The 13,957-nt window shown below is 38.8% G+C and overlaps 1 pseudogene; it reads right to left on the reverse strand.

Moving 5' to 3' along the window:
* Positions 1–12,782: 12,782 nt before the first annotated feature.
* On the reverse strand, positions 12,783–13,242 carry LOC110292092 (small ribosomal subunit protein eS25-like; annotated as a pseudogene).
* Between the last annotated feature and the right edge of the window lie 715 nt (positions 13,243–13,957).

Here is a 13,957-nt window from a genome sequence, read left to right on the forward strand (position 1 = left end):
CTGAGGAAATGAAGGTCAAGTGACAGGCCCAAAGTGGGATCCAGCTCAAGGGGAGGTCCTAAGGCCTGACATTATTGCTGGGGCTAAGGGGTGCTCACAAAAAGGGATCTATCATGACTGCCCTCTGAAAAACCCAAAAGCAGTTGAAAGAGTCAGATGCAGTTATTTGCACCCACACAATGGACAGATGCTGCTGACCTCTGTTGTTGAATTAGGGAAAGCTGAAAGAAGCTGAAGAGAAGTGCAATTTTGTAGAAGGACAAGCTATCTCAATTAATCTGGATCCCAGAGATCTCTCAAATAGTGGACCACCAAACACACAGCATACACCAGCTGATAATGAGGCCCCCTAAACAATACCATACAGAACTTCTGGGTCTGTGTTCATTCAGAGATGATGAACCTAACCCTCAAGACACTGGAGGTCCCAGGGAGTTTAGAGGTCAGGTGGGGTGGGGAGTGGGAGTATCCATGTGGAGACAGGGGTGTGGTGGGCAGGAGGTGTGGGATGTGAAGCAGTAGGAGTGTGGATTGGGGGCAGAGAATGGAATATGGAGTGTAGAAAAATAAAGTAATTAAAAAAAAAAAAGAAAGAAAATATCCTGAGTGAAGTAACCCAGACCTAAAAGACATATATTATATATAATCCCTAATAAGTGGATATTAGTCCAAAAGCTCAAAATATCCATGATATACCTCACAGACCATATGAAACTTAACAAGAAGGAAGGCCAAAGTGTGGATGCTTCAATTACACTTAGAAGGGCAAACAAAGTAGTCATGATAGGCAGAGGAGGCAGAAGGGAGGGGCCTGGGCAGTAGAAAGGAGGTTAAGGGAAAGGAGGAAGGGATTAGTTATGGGAAGAGACAGGAAAAAAAAATCTAGAGGGCCATGAGAATGAATAGAAATATGTTATAGTGGGTTGGTGGGGAGCAGGGGAGTCACTAGAAATTCCTAGAATTCGAAGATATGTAAGGCTCCCAGGACCCAATGTGCATGACACTAGCCAAAATACCCAACAATGGGAAGGTAGAACTTGAAGAGACTACCTCCAGTAGATAGACATGGTCCCCAATTAAGGGATGGGCCATCTACCCATCTCAAAACCTTTAACAAATTGTTCCAATCTAAAGGAAACATCCTGATAAAAATTGCACAGAGACCGAAGGAAAGGACATCCAGAGACAGTTTCACCTTGGGATCCATTCCATCAGCAAACACCAAACCATGATACTACTGCAGATGGCAAGATGTCCTTGCAAACAGGAGCCTGGTATAGCTGTCCCTGGTGAGACTCTTCCAGCACCTGACCAATACAGATGCAGATACTCACAGCCAAACACTGGGGACCCCAATGGAAGAGTTAGGGAAGAACTGAAGGAGCTCAAAGGAATTACAACCCCATAGGAATAACAACCATATCAACTAACCAGACTCCTAGGAGCTCCCAGGCACTAAAACACCAACCAAAGAGTATACATGAGTTGGTCCATGGCTCCAGCTACATATGTAGCTGAGGGCTCCCTTACCTGGCATCAGTTGAAGAGAAGGCACATGATTCTGTTGAGGATTATCGCCCTAGTGAATGGAGATGCTGTAGGGGTGAGGCAGGAGTGGTTATATGGATGGTGGAAAACCCTCTTAGAGGCAAAGTGGAGAGGGATTTGGGTGGAGGAATGCTGAGGGGAGACTCAGAAGGGGGACATCATTTGAAATGTAAATAAATAAAATAATAAAAATGCTACAGATAATAAAAAAATGTATGGGGGGTAGCTAGGGCGCAGGGTCGGCTGACACTCTCCAGCTACCCACGACACCCACCACAGGATTTTGAGACTTCTGGTGAGTGGAACACAGCTTCTGCTCCAGTCCAATCGCGCGGGACCTGAGACTGCTTTGGTTGGGGAGGCAGAAAACCGGCCTGAGTAGGGCCACAAGCCTCTTGCAGTCGGACCAGCACCGGGATAGCTAGGGCGCAGGGTCGGCTGACACCCGCCAGCTACCCACGACACCCGCCACAGGATGTGGAGACTTCTGGTGAGTGGAACACAGAGTCTGCTCCAATCTTTAAACAGTGACAACGATAACAACTAACCCCATAGATTACCAGATGGCGAAAGGTAAACGTAATAATCTTACTAACAGAAACCAAGACCACTCACCATCATCAGAACCCAGCACTCCCACTTCACCCAGTCCAGGGCACCCCAACACACCGGAGAAGCTAGACCCGGATCTAAAAGCATATCTCATCATGATGGTAGAGGACATCAAGAAGGACTTTAATAACACACTTAAAGAAATACAGGAGAACACTGCTAAACAGGTAGAAGACATTAAAGAGGAAGCACAAAAATCCATTAAAGAATTGCAGGAAAACCAGACCAAACAGGTGATGGAATTGAATAAAACCATCCAAGACCTAAAAAAGGGAAGTAGACACAATAAAGAAAACCCAAATTGAGGCAACACTGGAGATAGAAACCCTAGGAAAGAAATCTGGAACCATAGATGCTAGCATCAGCAACAGAATACAAGAGATGGAAGAGAGAATCTCAGGTGCAGAAGACTCCATAGAGAACATCAGCACGACAATCAAAGAAAATACAAAATCCAAAAAGATCCTAACTCAAAACATCCAGGAAATCCAGGACAAAATGAGAAGACCAAACCTATGGATAATAGGAGTAGATGAGAATGAAGATTTTCAACTCAAAGAACCAGCAAATATCTTCAACAAAATTATAGAAGAAAACTTCCCAAACCTAAAGAAAGAGATGCCCAGGAACATACAAGAAGCTTACAGAACTCCAAGTAGACTGGACCAGAAAAGAAATACCTCCCGACACATAATAATCAGAACAACAAATGCACTAAATAAAGATAGAATACTAAAAGCAGTAAGGGAAAAAGGTCAAGTAACATATAAAGGCAAGCCTATCAGAATTACACCGGATTTTTCACCAAAGACTATGAAAGCCAGAAGGGCCTGGAAAGATGTTATACAGAAATTAAGAGAACACAATTTCCAGCCCAGGCTACTATACCCAGCCAAACTCTCAATTAACATAGATGGAGAAACCAAAGTATTCCATGAAAAAACCAAATTCACACATTATCTTTCCACGAATCCAGCACTTCAAAGGATAATAACAGAAAAAAACCAATACAAGGACAGAAACCACGTCCTAGAAAAAGCAAGAAGGTAATCCCTCAACATACCTAAAAGAACACAGCCACAATAACAGAACACCAACTCTAACAACAAAAATAAAAGGAAACGACAATTACTTCTCCCTAATATCTCTTAATATCAATGGACTCAACTCACCAATAAAAAGACATAGACTAACAGGCTGGCTACAGAAACAGAACCCAACATTTTGCTGCTTACAGGAAACTCATCTCAGAGAAAAAGATAGACACTACCTCAGAATGAAAGGCTGGAAAATAATTTTCCAAGCAAATGGTAGGAAGAAACAAGCTGGAGTAGCCATTATAATATCTGATGAGATTGACTTCCAACCCAAAGTCATCAAAAAAGACAAGGAAGGGCACTTCATTCTCATCAAAGGTAAAATCTTCAAAGCGGAACTATCAATTCTGAATATCTATGCTCCAAATACAAGGGCAGCCACATTCATTAAAGATACTTTAGTAAAGCCAAAGCACACATTGCACCTCACACAATATTAGTAGGAGACTTCAACACACCACTTTCACCAATGGACAGATCATGGAAACAAACTAAACAGGAATACAGTGAAACTAACAGAGGTTATGAAACAAATGGATCTGACAGATATCTACAGAACATTTTATCCTAAATCAAAAGGATATACCTTCTTCTCAGCACCTCACGGTACCTTCTCCAAAATTGACCACATAATTGGTCACAAAACAAGCCTCAACATATACAAGAATATTGAAATTGTCCCATGCACCCTATCAGATCACCATGGACTAAGACTGATCTTCAATAACAAAATAAATAATAGAAAGCCAACACGCACGTAGAAACTAAACAATACTCTTCTCAATGATACCTTGGTCAAGGAAGGAATAAAGAAAGAAATTAAGGACTTTTTGGAGTTTAATGAAAATGAAGCCACAACATACCCAAATTTATGGGACACATTGAAAGCATTTCTAAGAGGAAAACTCATAGCTCTGAGTGCCTCCAAAAAGAAACTAGAGAGAGCACACATTAGCAGCTAGACAACACTCCTAAAAGCTCTAGAACGAAAGGAAGCAAATTCACCCAAGAGGAGTAGACGGCAAGAAATAATCAAACTCAGGGGTGAAATCAACCAAGTGGAAACAAGAAAAACAATTCAAAGAATCAACCAATTGAGGAGCTGGTTCTTTGAGAAAATCAACAAGATAGATAAACCCTTAGCCTAGACTCACTAGAGGGCATAGGGAAAGTATTCTAATCAACAAAATCAGAAATGAAAAGGGAGACATAACAACAGACCGTGAAGAAATCCAAAACACCATCAGATCCTTCTACAAAAGGCTATACTCAACAAAACTGGAAAACCTGGATGAAATGGACAAGTTTCTAGACAGATACCAGGTACCAAGGTTAAATCAAGATCAGGTTAATGATCTAAACAGTCCCATATCCCCTAAAGAAATAGAAGCAATCATTAATAGTCTCCCAACCAAGAAAAGCCCAGGACCAGATGGGTTTAGTGCAGAGTGCTATCAAACCTTCAAAGAAGATCTAATCCCAGTTCTTCACAAACTATTCCACAAAATAGAATCAGAAGGTACTCTACCCAACTCATTCTATGAAGCCACAATTACTCTGATACCTAAACCACATAAAGACCCAACAAAAATAGAGACCTTCAGACCAATTTCCCTTATGAATATTGATGCAAAAATCCTCAATAAAGTTCTGGCTAACCGAATTCAAGAACACATCAAAACAATCATCCATCCTGACCAAGTAGGTTCCATCCCAGGGATGCAAGGATGGTTCAATACACGAAAATCCATCAATGTAATCCATTATATAAACAAACTCAAAGACAAAAACCACATGATCATCTCGTTAGATGCCGAAAAAGCATTTGACAAAATCCAACACCCATTCATGATAAAAGTCTTGGAAAGATCAGGAATTCAAGGCCCATACCTAACCATGATAAAAGCAATATACAGCAAACCAGTAGCCAACATCAAAGTAAATGGTGAGAAGCTAGAAGCAATCCCACTAAAATCAGGGACTAGACAAGGCTGCCCACTCTCTCCCTACCTATTCAACATTGTACTTGAAGTCCTAGCCAGAGCAATTAGACAGCAAAAGGAGATCAAGGGGATACAAATCGGAAAAGAAGAAGTCAAAATATCGCTTTTTGCAGATGATATGATAGTATACATAAGTGACCCTAAAAATTCCACCAGAGAACTCCTAAGCCTGATAAATAGCTTCGGTGAAGTAGATGGATATAAAATTAACTCAAGCAAGTCAATGGCCTTTCTGTACACAAAGGATAAACAGGCAGAGAAGGAAATAATGGAAACAACACCCTTCTCTATAGTCACAAACAATATAAAATACCTTGGCGTGACTCTACCTAAGGAAGTGAAAGATCTGTATGACAAGAACTTCAAGTCCCTGAAGAAAGAAATTAAAGAAGATCTCAGAAGATGGAAAAATCTCCCATGCTCATGGATTGGCAGGATCAACATTGTACAAATGGCTATCTTACCAAAAGCAATTTACAGATTCAATGCAATCCCCATCAAAATTCCAACTCAATTCTTCAACGAATTAGAAAGGGCAATCTGCAAATTCATCTGGAACAACAAAAAACCTAGGATAGCAAAAACTCTTTTCAATGATAAAAGAACCTCTGGTGGAATCACCATGCCGGACCTAAAGCTGTACTACAGAGCAATTGTGATAAAAAAAACTGCATGGTACTGGTATAATGATAGACAAGTAGACCAATGGAACAGAATTGAAGACCCTGAGATCAACCCACATACCTATGGTCACTTGATCTTTGCCAGGGAGTAAAAACCATCCAGTGGAAAAAAGACAGCATTTTCAACAAATGGTGCTGGCACAACTGGTGGTTATCATGTAGAAGAATGCGAATTGATCCATTCCTATCTCCTTGTACCAAGGTCAAATCTAAGTGGATTAAGGAACTCCACATAAAACCAGAGACACTGAAACTTATAGAGCATAAAGTAGGGAAAAGCCTCGAAGATATGGGTACAGGGGAAAAATTCCTGAATAGAACAGCAAAGGCTTGTGCTGTAAGATCGAGAATCGATAAATGGGACCTCATAAAGTTGCAAAGCTTCTGCAAGGCAAAAGACACCGTCAATAAGACAAAAAGACCACCAACAGATTGGGAAAGGATCTTTACCTATCTTAAATCAGATAGGGGACTAATATCCAATATATATAAGGAAGTCAAGAAGGTAGACTCCAGAAAATCAAATAACCCCGTTAAAAAATGGGGCTCAGAACTGAACAAAGAATTCTCAGCTGAGGAATACCGAATGGCAGAGAAGCACCTGAAAAAATGTTCAACATCCTTAATCATCAGGGAAATGCAACTCAAAACATCCCTGAGATTCCACCTCACACCAGTCAGAATGGCTAAGATAAAAAATTCAGGTGACAGCAGATGCTGGCGAGGATGTGGAGAAAGAGGAACACTCCTTCATTGTTGGTGGGATTGCAAGCTGGTACAACCACTCTGGAAATCAGTTTGGCGGTTCCTCAGAAAATTGGGCATAATACTACCAGAGGATCCAGCAATACCTCTCCTGGGCATATATCCAGAAGATGTTCCAACCGGTAAGAAGGACACATACTCCACTATGTTCATAGCAGCCTTATTTATAATAGCCAGAAGCTGGAAAGAACACAGATGCCCCTCAACAGAGGAATGGATACAGAAAATGTGGTACATTTACACAATGGAGTACTACTCAGCTATTAAAAGGAATGAATTTATGAAATTCCTAGGCAAATGGATGGATCTGGAGGGCATCATCCTGAGTGAGGTAACATATTCACAAAGGAACTCACACAATATGTACTCACTGATAAGTGGATATTAGCCCAAAAACTTAGGATACCTAAGATATAAGATATAATGTGTTAAACGCATGAAACTCAAGAAGAACGAAGGCCAAAGTGTGGACACTGTGCCCCTTCTTGGAGTTGGGAACAAAACACCCATGGAAAGAGTTACAGAGATAAAGTCTGGAGCTGTGAAGAAAGGATGGACCATCTAAAGACTGCCATATCCAGGGATCCATCCCATAATCAGCTTCCAAACGCTGACACCATTTCATACACTAGCAAGATTTTGCTGAAAGGACCCAGATATAGCTTTCTCTTGTGAGACAATGCCGGGGCCTAGCAAACACAGAAGTGGATGCTCACAGTCAGCTATTGGATGGATCACAGGGCCCCCAATGGAGGAGCTAGAGAAAGTACCCAAGGAGCTAAAGGGAACTGCAACCCCATAGGCGGAACATTATTATGAACTCACCAGTACCCCAGAGCTCTTGACTCTAGCTGCATTTGTGTCAAAAGATGGCCTAGTAGGCCATCACTGGAAAGAGAAGCCCATTGGACTTGCCAACTTTATATGCCCCAGTACAGGGGAAAGACAGGGCCAAGGGGTGGGGGTGGGTGGGTGGGGGATTGGGGGGGGTGTATTGGGGACTTTTTGGATAGCATTGGAAATGTAATTGAGGAAAATACCTAATAAAAAAAAAAGAAAAAAATGTATGAAAGGTTTGATGTTTGGTTTATGTCAACTTGACACAAATACAGACATGTCTGGGAAAAGGGTAACTACACTGAGAAAATGTATCAGGATTGATCTGTATTCAAGTCTGTAGGATATTGTCTTGTTAATCAATGATTGATATGGAAATCATCATTCACTGTGGGCAGTACCACCTCCACTCAGGTGGTCCTTGGTGCTACAGGAAACTTGGTGCTATAGGCTGAGCAAACATGTAGAGTAGGCCAGTGAGCAACATTCCTCCCTGATTTCTGCATCTTCCCAGCCTCCAGGCTCCTGCCTCAATTTCCTGCCCTGAATTTCACAGCACCAAAAGACAAATGGGTAAATTATATGGAGTGTAGTTTCAAGATTCTGATGATTTTTGCTTGAAATGTTTTGTTGACAGTGTTTCCATATTTACCCAACCTCCACTGGACACTTGTACCTAGAATTCTCATTTTCACACATGGTTTTGCATTGCTTATCTTTATGTTGTTGTTGTATCTCTGTGGTCACCTACAGGTTGGCTCTGTCTAGTTGGGAATCTTTAGACTCTCCTTCTACTTCCCTTATAGCTTATTGTACAATCAAACTTTGCTGTGTTTTTTTCTCAAGCATTCATTATGTGCACTTCCAGTAATGCTGCAGTAATGCTATTATGTCCCTTTGCAAATGCTTTGACACCATGCTGGATGGTAAGTTGTTTTGTGCAAATCCCCATATTGTTTAACACTAAAGGGACATACTCTTTTTAAACCAGTGCTTAGGTATCTTTCTAATGACTTCAATATTATATAACACTCTCTTACCTAACCATCCCCCAAGTAAAGAGTCTTACCTAAAGCTAATTTACATTGAAAATACCTATAAATTAAAAGAATTGTGGTTGTATACTGTTTTTCCAATATATTATTTTTCATGTTAAACTAGTTAATAAACTACCTTGTTATCTACTTCCTTGATCAAACAGGAGAATTTGTTTTCTAATATGACAGATTACAAATCAAGCATAGAATAAAACATTTCATCCTCCAAAATGTTTATGGCAGAAATTATTAAATGTACTTTTGTAGATCAAAATCATTAATATTCAACTAAATAGAAAGTAACATGAATCTACACACACACATACTCATATGCACACACATGCATGTGTGCATGCACACACACACCCAGAGTAAGAGAAGAGAGAGAGAGAGAGAGAGAGAGAGAGAGCATTTCAAATTCAATTAAAAAAGAAGGTTGATAGAGAAAAGACTGGAACATAATATAGATTTTAATAGTAAGCATGGAAAGCAGGGGTTTATGTTTTTATTTCTACAATTTAGAAGATAATGGTGAAGATGGGTGATGTATCTTTTTACCTACCCACCAATCTATTCTGACTGAATATGATGCATTTGCAGAACTGAATTAAGTAGCCTTGTTTGTGCTTACGTGCCACAGTTATAGTCCACTCATAAAAATAGTCCAATAATAAAAATTATAAATATTTTTTAACCAGTGTTGAGTGGACTATGATTGTGGTTGAAAAAAGAAGAATGCAGGTAAGGTTCAAAATAGTCCGGGGGATTTGAATGCCCCTATTAAATCATGGAGTGTACAGCTGCATGCCCTTCTGGAAGTTCACACCAGCTGTGGGGAATTGACTTCACTCAGTCTTCCCATGTCAACAATTTTGCTAGAGCTCAGATGGAGTTTGAATTCCAGCCACAAGAAATATATCATAACAGTTTCTGAAAATATGTCTGTATTCTTGTTTATGAGCAATTTTATTCCATTTTTATTTTTAATCCTCTCTTTTAAAATTAGATTGTCCATGTAATCTCCAAATAATATTTCATAGGAAGATGTGGAATACGCACATCTCTGTATCATCGCAAAACTCTTTGTATCAAATCATCTCTGTGTAAAATCTTCTTAACAAAATAATAAGACAATAAGGTAACAGCTACTGTTACCTTAGCATTGTTTGACTAAAATAAATAAATAAATAAATAAAGTAGATGAGAGTTGTGTTATGATTTCTTTGCGACAATTAAGAGATTTCAAGTCCTACCTAGTAGAAGCCAGATTAAATTCATTTCTATCCTCCCTTTCCTCTGATTCATCTATTCAAATATATTAAAGTCTAAGATACATATACAGTTATCAGTTATTACTAGATTTTGTTTAATCTTCAACTTTGTTATCAGGTCCTTACCTTCTTTAAGTGTTCGCACTTTAAATTTCTACTAGTGCAGTGTTTTGAATAAAAATGTTCCTCATAGATTCATATTTGAATGCACATTCAGGAGGAAGTGGCATTATTTTAAAGGATTAGAAGGCTTAGATGATGTCACTAGCAGTGGGCTTTAAGGCTTAAAAAACCAACGATAGGCCTAGGTTTTCTCCCTTTCTCATCCTACAGATCATGATATAGCTCTCAGCTATAGCTCCAGCACTTGCCTTCATGGAACCATATTTTCTTCTTTCATGATAATGGACTAATCCTCTGGAACTGTAAGCAAGACACAAATAAATGGTTTCTTTGATAAAAGTCACTTTGTTCATGTTATCACTTTAGAGCAATAGAACAATGACTAAGAAAGAATTTGGTACCAGAGACTTTGGTATGTGTATGACAGATCTGACTAGGCTATTTATTAGAGGAATATAGAAGACTTTGTAACTTTGGACTAGAAAAGTAGTTGGATGCTTTAAGCAGGGCTGAATGGATCATCCTAGTAAGAGGATGGATGGTATTGCTGAAGGTGATTTGATCTCTTTGTCAAGAAGAAATACAGAATGTACAGTTTGAGAAGAAAAGGAGCACCAGAAAATGTAATGGGTTTAATTCTAGTTCTCAAGGAGATAAAAAGATTTTTAAAAAGCCAGATGCTAAATGGAATAAAGGGAGTGATGACATCAGGGTAAGACTTCATGTAGACAATCTTCTAACTTCAGAAAAGGAATTAAAAAATATAGCCTGATGATACTTCATTTTGGAGAAATGCAGAAGCTTTTTGGACTTGGATCTAGGAAAGCAGTTGAACATTGGATGCAGAATTTAATGGGCCATGTTATCGGGATCTGACAAGCCATGAACAATGGAGGTTCAGCTCAAGAGCTGTCAGAAAGGAACAGCATGAGCAACTGGGCTAGAGATATTCTTGTGAGATTTTGAAAAATATAGCTGCTTTCAGCTATTTCACCAAGAATCTGTCTGAGACTGAATCAAAGAGATTTGGATTTATTTCCATGGCAGAAAAGATTTCAAAACAGCCTAATATGGACTCTGTTGCATGATTATGAGCAATCACTCTTATGTAGATCTTCTGAAGCTGGGCGTGGTGGCACGATCTTCTGAAAAAATATGAAAGCAAAAAGAGCAAACAAGCCAAAAAAAGAAATACAAAGTGTACAGGTTGAAGCAAAGAAGGCACCAGGAAATGGAATTAAGACTTGTGATAAAGGAAATGACAAATTTAGAAAGAGGCCTGTTTCAAAGAAATGAAATAAATAGCAACCTCCTACTCAACCCTGCTTCCAACTTGTACAAAGGAAAGACCCAAGGAACTTTTTGTTCCTTCAAAGCAACAACAATAAAAAGTTTTAAAAATGTTATTCAAGGGGTCTAGGTGCCACCTCAAATGGTCAACCAAAGTTAGCAGTATCATCTATGTGGTTATAGCTTTAGAGCCGTAAACAAATACAGGGGTGGTAGAATCTTCCTTCACAGCTAGCTAAGAAAAGCCACTAAGAAAGTGGGAAAGGAATCTCTTTGTAGAAGACCAGAGAGAACTTCTAATGAACCTGTAAAAATAAAGTTCTAGGTTGTATTGAGACTACAAGATGCTGAAGATGTCAGAGACATGAGCCATCTGCCAAAGAAAGCAACAGACAGTGTGTGGAGCTAGCTGCAGAGAAAGAAGTGTGCTACAGTGAGAAAAGATGAAATGGTAGAGTCTTAAAAGCCTTTTGATCTGAAACTTGGAGCTACAGGATATGAAGTTCACCTTGTTGCCTTTTAATCTTGCTTTAAAGCAGTATTCATGCAATATTGCCCCATTCCTCCATTTCAGAATGGTGAATATGTTTCCTGTATCATTGTATGTTTGAAAATTGCTTATTAGACTTTATAAGAGGTTATAATTAAAACATTGTTCTGAGTGTCAGAAGAGACATTAGAGTTTTAAATTAGCAAATGACTGTGAAAGACTATGAGGACATTTAAGTTGGATTAAATGACTCTTTGCATTATGAAATGACTGTGGACCTTTGGGCTCCAGAGAGTGGAATATAGTGGCATAAATGAACATGGAACTTATAGGATCACATGTTTGAGTGCCTATTCTACAATTGGTTGAATTCTTGGGAAAATATTAGGGGGCATGACCTTGTTGAAGGTGAGTCATTGGGCAGGCTCTGAGGTTTCAAAAGACTTGATAATCACAGTGTCTTTTTAAGTATCCTTGTTGCTTCTCTCTTAGTATCATGGTGTTTTTCAAGATGATAGCTCTCATCTACTGCTCCAGTATTATGCTTGAGTATCAATCTACTGCCACACTACCTGCTGTTATGTTCATGGACTCTAACCCCATGAAGACATAAGACCCACTTAAAATTATAAATATAATTTGTCATTGTCATAGTGTTTTATCACAGTAGTAAAAAAGAAACAAAACCATTTTATTTGTTAAAGTACTTAACAATGGTGGGGGAGATTATAGGGGGCTTTGGGATATCATTTGGAATGTAAATGAAGAAAATATCTAATAAAAAAGAAAAAAGAGAGGGCTTGAGAGACATCAAGTGAAAAATATTTTCTATTTATTTTTCAGAAAAATACTAAATTTATTTAAAACAACTTAATAGAAAGATTTTCTTACATCTGGCATAGATCATTGCTATTACTACAAAATCTACTTTTCCACCTTTGGGTTTTTTGCTTGTTTGTTTGTCTTGCTTTGTTTTTTGATTCAATAAAGTTTTATTTTCCCAAATGTACAGCTGATTGAACCTGTTCATGAATCTTCACCAGAAGCTGGGGCTTTTTGGTGTAAATTACTTGGGCTCTGTGCTTTGAAACCAGCCTTATTTATTTATTTATTTATTTATTTATTTATTTATTAGATATGTTCTTCATTTACACTTCAAATGTTATCCCCAAAGTACACCCACTCCCACAAACAGTTTGATAAGTCCTTTACTAAGTAACTCCTGAAGGGCTGCCCTAATCAAGGAAAGGCAAGTCTTCAGTCTCTCGGAGACCATGGCTGGATTAATAAGCTTACAGTTAGGAACTTCCTTATAGAGCTTGTCATATATAGCTTTGTCAAACAGGTCAAGATTGTTCAACTTGTCCCGAACTTTGCCTTTGGACCACTTCTTCTTTTTGGCCTTGCCACCAGATTTATTTACTTTGTCTTTGTCCTTTTTGGCTGACTTTCTGGCATCTTTCTTCTTGTAGTCTTTGGGCGGCATGGCAAAGGTCAGAGAGCAGTGTGGACCACTGCAGCCTCACTAAGATGTCAGGAAAAAAAAGCCACCTTTGTTTTTTTTTAAATATCAGCGCTAAATAATAGCTACTTGTAACCGAGCTTAGCACTCCAGATAAAAGAAGGCACCACAAACAACAAAAGGCTTCCATCCACCATGTTAACCTTGGTGAGCTGCTGTTTCTATGGAATTAACTATAAAATGGGTGACTAAAAAACACCTGAAATCCAGGAAATCTTCAAAGAAATTTATGGACAACCATACTATGCAAGAGTCTCCTCTAAGTCCATTGATTGCCCTTCATATATCCTTGAGAAGACAAGAGGAGCCTACTGAATATCTCATGAATGTCTTAATCTGTAGCAATGTTTCCCTGAGAGACTCTTAAGAGTATTGAATTCATGAAGATCTCACACAGGGATCACAGGTGCTTTGATTCAAGATGTCAATGGTCATATCTGGTCCATAGGAAATAGACAACATTAGCACAAGATATTTTTTGTGCTTTTATGCTTCTTTGGAATAAGAGTTATTTTCATTTTCCTATTCATTCTGAAGCAGTTATTTCAACTTTTGTGATATTCTCATTAAGATCTACTGCTGCATTTTATGACTAAATAAAAAAAGAAAACTATCTAGTATCTTCCAAAAATAGTGGCCTTATCTATTTAGTAGCCACTGAAGTAAGCCTTTAGTTTCA

The sequence above is a fragment of the Mus caroli genome, unplaced genomic scaffold, assembly GCF_978045245.1.
Source record: "Mus caroli unplaced genomic scaffold, Mus_caroli_1 scaffold_6, whole genome shotgun sequence".
NCBI lineage: Eukaryota > Metazoa > Chordata > Mammalia > Rodentia > Muridae > Mus > Mus caroli.